General features: G+C 40.8%; 4 non-coding genes across 4 annotated transcripts; all 4 read right to left on the reverse strand.

The window, feature by feature from the left end:
- Positions 1-526: 526 nt before the first annotated feature.
- trnam-cau (transfer RNA methionine (anticodon CAU)) lies at positions 527-599 on the reverse strand. The gene has a single exon. It is a non-coding gene; the product is annotated as a tRNA-Met (tRNA).
- Positions 600-3,077: 2,478 nt separating this feature from the next.
- Positions 3,078-3,150, reverse strand: trnam-cau (transfer RNA methionine (anticodon CAU)). The gene has a single exon. It is a non-coding gene; the product is annotated as a tRNA-Met (tRNA).
- A 614-nt stretch (positions 3,151-3,764) lies between these two features.
- trnam-cau (transfer RNA methionine (anticodon CAU)) lies at positions 3,765-3,837 on the reverse strand. Its single transcript has one exon. It is a non-coding gene; the product is annotated as a tRNA-Met (tRNA).
- A 738-nt stretch (positions 3,838-4,575) lies between these two features.
- trnam-cau (transfer RNA methionine (anticodon CAU)) lies at positions 4,576-4,648 on the reverse strand. The gene has a single exon. It is a non-coding gene; the product is annotated as a tRNA-Met (tRNA).
- Positions 4,649-8,429: the final 3,781 nt, after the last annotated feature.

Here is an 8,429-nt window from a genome sequence, read left to right on the forward strand (position 1 = left end):
ATTCAACACAATAATTCCACAGCACCTGATTGAAAAGGCAATCCAATCAGGGCCTGTAGACCTCCCTCTGAAACTGGATGCTAGACTTCCTGACTGGGAGACCTAACTCAGGCTGGAACAGAGGCAGCACCTTCAGCACCACCACACAGAGCAAATTCAATGTAAATCTGAAAAGAAAACCCATACCCTGTGTGAGGATTGCACTCAAAACCTCCAGATTATGAGACTGACGCGCTACCTACTGCGCTAACAAGGCCGAAAACATGATACCCAACAGTGTGTAAAAAAAAGGACAAAAAGGACACGTGCGTTCAAATGGTCTCCATAGAAAAGTTCAGTTCAGCATTCAACACAATCATTCCACAGGACCTGATGGAAAAGGCAATCCAATCAGGGCCTGTAGACCTCCCTCTGAAACTGGACACTAGACTCCCTGACTAGGAGACCTCACTCAGGCTGGATCGGGAGCAGCACCTTCAGCACCACCACACAGGGCAAATTCTGCGTAATCTGAAAACAAAACCCATGCCTTGTGTGAGGATTGAACTCACGACCTTCAGATTATGAGACTGACACGCTACCTACTGCGCTAACAAGGCTGAAAACATGACCCCCAACAGTGTGTAAAAAAAAGGACAAAAAGGACACGTGCGTTCCAATGGTCTCCATAGAAAAGTTCAGTTCAGCATTCAACACAATCATTCCACAGGACCTGATTGAAAAGGAAATCCAATCAGGGCCTGTAGACCTCCCTCTGAAACTGGATGCTAGACTTCCTGACTGGGAGACCTCACTCAGGCTGGAACAGAGGCAGCACCTTCAGCACCACCACACAGAGCAAATTCTGCGTAATCTGAAAACAAAACCCATGCCCTGTGTGAGGATTGCACTCAAAACCTCCAGACAATCAGACTGACATTCTACCTACTGCGCTAACAAGGCTGAAAACACGACACCAAAAAGAAATTAATAAATAAGCAAGTGTTTAACCATGGTGCATAAACCGTATACTCATAGTATTTAAAAAGTGTAAACATCTGTATACAAGTCCCAATAGCTCAACAGACGACCCAACGCCGCCACCACCCGCCATCTGGCCATGGACAAAAAGGACACGTGCGTTCAAATGGTCTCCATAGAAAAGTTCAGTTCAGCATTCAACACAATCATTCCACAGGACCTGATTGAAAAGGCAATCCAATCAGGGCCTGTAGACCTCCCTCTGAAACTGGATGCTAGACTTCCTGACTGGGAGACCTCACTCAGGCTGGAACAGAGGCAGCACCTTCAGCACCACCACACAGAGCAAATTCAATGTAAATCTGAAAAGAAAACCCATGCCCTGTGTGAGGATTGCACTCAAAACCTCCAGATAATCAGACTGACATTCTACCTACTGCGCTAACAAGGCTGAAAACACGACACCAAAAAGAAATTAATAAATAAGCAAGTGTTTAACCATGGTGCATAAACCGTATACTCATAGTATTTCAAAAGTGTAAACATCTGTATACAAGTCCCAATAGCTCAACAGACGACCCAACGCCGCCACCACCCGCCATCTGGCCATGGACAAAAAGGACACGTGCGTTCAAATGGTCTCCATAGAAAAGTTCAGTTCAGCATTCAACACAATCATTCCACAGGACCTGATTGAAAAGGAAATCCAATCAGGGCCTGTAGACCTCCCTCTGAAACTGGATGCTAGACTTCCTGACTGGGAGACCTCACTCAGGCTGGAACAGAGGCAGCACCTTCAGCACCACCACACAGAGCAAATTCTGCGTAATCTGAAAACAAAACCCATGCCCTGTGTGAGGATTGCACTCAAAACCTCCAGACAATCAGACTGACATTCTACCTACTGCGCTAACAAGGCTGAAAACACGACACCAAAAAGAAATTAATAAATAAGCAAGTGTTTAACCATGGTGCATAAACCGTATACTCATAGTATTTAAAAAGTGTAAACATCTGTATACAAGTCCCAATAGCTCAACAGACGACCCAACGCCGCCACCACCCGCCATCTGGCCATGGACAAAAAGGACACGTGCGTTCAAATGGTCTCCATAGAAAAGTTCAGTTCAGCATTCAACACAATCATTCCACAGGACCTGATTGAAAAGGCAATCCAATCAGGGCCTGTAGACCTCCCTCTGAAACTGGATGCTAGACTTCCTGACTGGGAGACCTCACTCAGGCTGGAACAGAGGCAGCACCTTCAGCACCACCACACAGAGCAAATTCAATGTAAATCTGAAAAGAAAACCCATACCCTGTGTGAGGATTGCACTCAAAACCTCCAGATTATGAGACTGACGCGCTACCTACTGCGCTAACAAGGCCGAAAACATGATACCCAACAGTGTGTAAAAAAAAGGACAAAAAGGACACATGCGTTCAAATGGTCTCCATAGAAAAGTTCAGTTCAGCATTCAACACAATCATTCCACAGGACCTGATTGAAAAGGCAATCCAATCAGGGCCTGTAGACCTCCCTCTGAAACTGGATGCTAGACTTCCTGACCGGGAGACCTCACTCAGGCTGGATCGGGAGCAGCACCTTCAGCACCACCACACAGGGCAAATTCTGCGTGATCTGAAAACAAAACCCATGCCCTGTGTGAGGATTGAACTCAAAACCTCCAGACAGTCAGCCTAACATTCTACCTACTGCGCTAACAAGGCTGAAAACATGACACCCAAAAGAAATTAATAAATAAGCAAGTGTTTAACCATGGTGCATAAACCGTATAGTCATAGTATTTAAAAAGTATAAACATCTGTATACAAGTCCCAATTGCTCAACAGACGACCCAACGCCGCCACCACCCGCCATCTGGCCATGGACAAAAAGGACACGTGCGTTCAAATGGTCTCCATAGAAAAGTTCAGTTCAGCATTCAACACAATCATTCCACAGCACCTGATTGAAAAGGCAATCCAATCAGGGCCTGTAGACCTCCCTCTGAAACTGGACACTAGACTCCCTGACTAGGAGACCTCACTCAGGCTGGACCGGAGGCAGAACCACCACACAGAGCAAATTCTGCGTAATCTGAAAACAAAACCCATGCCCTGTGTGAGGATTGAACTCACGACCTTCAGATTATGAGACTGACACGCTACCTACTGCGCTAACAAGGCTGAAAACATGATACCCAACAGTGTGTAAAAAAAAGGACAAAAAGGACACGTGCGTTCAAATGGTCTCCATAGAAAAGTTCAGTTCAGCATTCAACACAATCATTCCACAGGACCTGATTGAAAAGGCAATCCAATCAGGGCCTGTAGACCTCCCTCTGAAACTGGATGCTAGACTTCCTGACTGGGAGACCTCACTCAGGCTGAAACAGAGGCAGCACCTTCAGCACCACCACACAGAGCAAATTCAATGTAAATCTGAAAAGAAAACCCATACCCTGTGAGAGGATTGCACTCAAAACCTCCAGATTATGAGACTGACGCGCTACCTACTGCGCTAACAAGGCCGAAAACATGATACCCAACAGTGTGTAAAAAAAAGGACAAAAAGGACACGTGCGTTCAAATGGTCTCCATAGAAAAGTTCAGTTCAGCATTCAACACAATCATTCCACAGGACCTGATTGAAAAGGCAATCCAATCAGGGCCTGTAGACCTCCCTCTGAAACTGGATGCTAGACTTCCTGACTGGGAGACCTCACTCAGGCTGGATCGGGAGCAGCACCTTCAGCACCACCACACAGGGCAAATTCTGCGTGATCTGAAAACAAAAAACATGCCCTGTGTGAGGATTGAACTCACGACCTTCAGATTATGAGACTGACGCGCTACCTACTGCACTAACAAGGCTGAAAACATGATACCCAACAGTGTGTAAAAAAAAGGACAAAAAGGACACGTGCGTTCAAACGGTCTTCATAGAAAAGTTCAGTTCAGCATTCAACACAATCATTCCACAGGACCTGATGGAAAAGGCAATCCAATCAGGGCCTGTAGACCTCCCTCTGAAACTGGACACTAGACTCCCTGACTAGGAGACCTCACTCAGGCTGGATCGGGAGCAGCACCTTCAGCACCACCACACAGGGCAAATTCTGCGTAATCTGAAAACAAAACCCATGCCCTGTGTGAGGATTGAACTCAAAACCTCCAGACAGTCAGACTAACATTCTACCTACTGCGCTAACAAGGCTGAAAACACGACACCAAAAAGAAATTAATAAATAAGCAAGTGTTTAACCATGGTGCATAAACCGTATAGTCATAGTATTTAAAAAGTATAAACATCTGTATACAAGTCCCAATTGCTCAACAGACGACCCAACGCCGCCACCACCCGCCATCTGGCCATGGACAAAAAGGACACGTGCGTTCAAATGGTCTCCATAGAAAAGTTCAGTTCAGCATTCAACACAATAATTCCACAGCACCTGATTGAAAAGGCAATCCAATCAGGGCCTGTAGACCTCCCTCTGAAACTGGACACTAGACTCCCTGACTAGGAGACCTCACTCAGGCTGGATCGGGAGCAGCACCTTCAGCACCACCACACAGAGCAAATTCTGCGTAATCTGAAAACAAAACCCATGCCCTGTGTGAGGATTGAACTCACAACCTTCAAATTATGAGACTGACGCGCTACCTACTGCGCTAACAAGGCTGAAAACATGACACCCAACAGTGTGTAAAAAAAAAAAAAGGACAAAAAGGACACGTGCATTCAAATGATCTTCATAGAAAAGTTCAGTTCAGCATTCAACACAATAATTCCACAGCACCTGATTGAAAAGGTAATCTAATCAGGGGCTACTGCGCTAACAAGGCTGAAAACATGACACCCAACAGAAATTTGGGAAATATAACAGAAATATACTGATGGTATTTAAAAAGTATAAACATCTGTATACAAGTCCCAACAGCTCAACAAACGACCCAGCGCCACCACCCGCCATCTGGCCATGGACTAAGTCTCTTGGCCATATGGTAACTTCAAAACTTTGGTAGCTTCAAAACTCACAACCTTCAGAATATGAGACTGACTAAGTTATAATTTAATTAAGGGCTGTTAATTATAATTTGTTATTTCAGGGTACATAAAAACAGTGGTTTTGATTGGATGAATATTAAAATATTATATAAAAATGTAATATTCACTTAGGGGCTATACCAAGAGATTTGATTATTTGTGGGACCTATTCCTGGAATATATTTCAAGACGCATCAAGTTAACGCCTTTGTGACAACTGATTATTATTTTTTTAGTTAGTTCCAGTTACATTTATATAGCGCTTTTCAAGACAGCCAAAGTGTTTTACATTGTATGGGGGGGAATCTCCTCAACCACCACCAGTGTGTAGCATCCACCTGGATGATGCAACGGCAACTATAGTGCACCAGAACGCCCACCAAACACCAGCTATTAGTGGAGAAGAGGAGAGTGATGTAGACCAGCGTTTCCCAACCTTTTTTCAGTCACGGCACCCTTTGAAAATTTTTAATTAATTTGTGCACCCTACATAAATACTAATGCATTAAGCCTGGTTTATACTCAACACGTCTGCAATAGCGCGAGGGAGCGCGCGGCAAAAATGACATCATCGCGGAGTAGGCGGATGAGTTATGAGTGATGAGTTATGAGACTGACGCACTACCTACTGCGCTAACGAGTGTAAAGAATGGTTGTGATTGCGGTTGCAAATTTAAAAGATTAATTCTACGATTTTCAGAAACACCATACAGTTAGCGAACAAGACTCCCTAGTGGCTGCTAGTACAGCTGTCTTATATCTATCCCAGTCCTAACCTTCATATGAACATTAGTGTACATTCCAATATTGAGGACAAAAATAAAAATGCTAGTTCATTAACTATATATATGTAAACTTGTTAGTTCATTAACTATAACTAATTACATGTCTGTTTTTGCAACAAAAAAAAAAAATTGTCCACATACATCATGTGAACAATTTTGTTTGCAAAAACAGACATGTAATTAGTTATAGTTAATGAACTAACATGCTTTTATATACATACATATATTGGTTAATGAACTAGCATTTTTATTTTTGTCCTCAATATTGGAGAAGAAATTTTGTGCATGTGACAAATAAACTTGAAACTTTATAAATGTCATTATACAGAATGACAAAACACGCCTACGCCATTTTGTCAGCTATCAAACTATCACCGATCTTGAAAATGGCGTAGTAAACTAACAATAGCAATTTAGCAGGTAATCTTCTGAAGACTGGAGAGATTAGCTAGCTAGCTAGCTAACTTGTCAAACCGAACACAATTTATACTCTTTTGTATTAGCATAAACAGTTACAAGTATAAATATGTTTAATTAGACAGCATTTTTTTACGTACGCATCTTGTGTTAATACTACATTATGTCATTATTCATAATTACCTTATTACTGAATAGCTAATCACCTGAGGAACATTTGAGCGCCTACAAGCGCACACGAGTCAGCGTTAGAAGCAACAGCCAATCACATCACAGTCTGATGTCATACATTTTAATCATTGTAATCCTGAACCAATCAAAGTCCACTATGCTACCAAGATTGGACCAATCAGCTGCCGAAGATGACGGCTGTTGCTGTGATCCATTTCACATGAGATTGGATTGTCATTCCATACTCACAGCTACAAAAGGAGCTGAAAGAAGAAGAAGAAAAAAAACTATCCGACGTCACAAATTAAATTGTATGTTTGTCCTTTACGAAAGTGGGAATGAACACTGGTTTATTATTATTATTATTATAATTATTACTATTATTGTTATTTTATTTTATTTTTTTTTACTGTTCTTTTCGAAATAGCAGGGGGAAAACATTATTCAATATCATATTAATATTTAGTTGTCTTTTTTCTCCTTTTTTCTGTACAAAGGTGGGAATGAACACTGTCTTCTTCTTCTTCCTCTTATTATTATTATTATTATTATTATTATTATTATTATGGAACAAAATGAACAAAGTTTTTTTTTTTTTTTTTTTTTTTTTACCTTTAACATTTTTAACACAAAATAAATAAATATTTGTACTCAATATCATTCATTGACTGCATCCCAAAACCACAAATCTGTGGTGGCACGCTGTTGTGTTTTGATTATGTAGTATTTGGTGTTCGGACATAAGTTTTTTGTTGTTAGTTAATGTTATTATGTAAAACCAGGTAATGTACTGGAAAGGCCTCAGAATGGATTTTACTGTCCTCAGCGTTTCTAAAAAAAAAAGGGGAGAGAAAAGAAAACACACACACCGCACAGAGCGCGAAGTTTATGCCTGTTCCAGAAATTTAGGCTTTGGTGACACCTAATGTTTGAAAAACACACTTGCGACTGCATTTTATTTCCTTACTGCATAGTGGTGGAATGTATAATTTATCGTATATAATCATATATCATATCCTAAGTGGTTTTCTTTATCCATTTATTTTCAGTAATATTTAAAACATAACATTAAAATAATTCTCACTCTCAAGCAGAATCTCTTCAGCTTTAATATGATGATCATTGTGATCAGTGTTAATCATTCAAGCTCATGCCAGTTAGTTAGCATCCTTTCTAGCCTTTTTGCCTGTTTAACTTTAAATAGTTCAACCAGAACCAGCCTGATCATCTAGACTGTTGAAACTGACCAGCTGGAACCATCCTGAAAGTGACCAAAACCTGTTCCCCAGTTTTTATTGACTCATTATCATTCATTTTTATTTTCTCAGTCGAATTAGTGCTGGCAAGTGTTGAACTAATTGCTAAACTTATTCATAAGCCAACTTTCATCCTCTGACAAAAATCATACTGGTCATACTGGTAAAATGTACACTGACTATGATTAAAGGTAACATTATTAGACCATTTTCTCTCAACTGAGACAGGCAGAATGGAGACCATTCACTTCTAAAGACAAATGCCATTCAGTACTATGTTTAGTGATGACTAATTATAGATTCACAGGCTCCATTGCATGACCCAGAGAAGGAGAAGTCCAGACAGCCAGTCTCTAGTCTCTAATCTAGTTTGTGTGTTCTTGATCGATATGGGTTGAGAAAATATTTAATTAGTTTGTTGGAAATAAAAGCTATCTCTGTCTTCTCTGTACTACTGACGGCAGTTTCTGCGAGAAACTGATTTTCAAGGTAACTCTCAGTAACATATAATATGCATGTTTGGATATTTGGTGATCTATGGCACGTTACTACAATTAGCAATGTGACAAGTTGACTAAAGTAATTTAATATTCAGTTAAACAGAGTGATATTTGTAAACTATTTTGAATGACAGTATTCGCGTACCCAATATATATTAAATTATACAATACGTGTTTATTTGTTTGTTTGTTCATTAACCTACCCATAAACCCTTCTGTCTAGAAAAATGACAGTTGAATAAAAAAGAGTTGCATTGCATTGTGGGAAATGTAGTTATCCGTCCTG

The sequence above is a fragment of the Ictalurus furcatus genome, chromosome 8, assembly GCF_023375685.1.
Source record: "Ictalurus furcatus strain D&B chromosome 8, Billie_1.0, whole genome shotgun sequence".
Taxonomy (NCBI): Eukaryota; Metazoa; Chordata; class Actinopteri; order Siluriformes; family Ictaluridae; genus Ictalurus; species Ictalurus furcatus.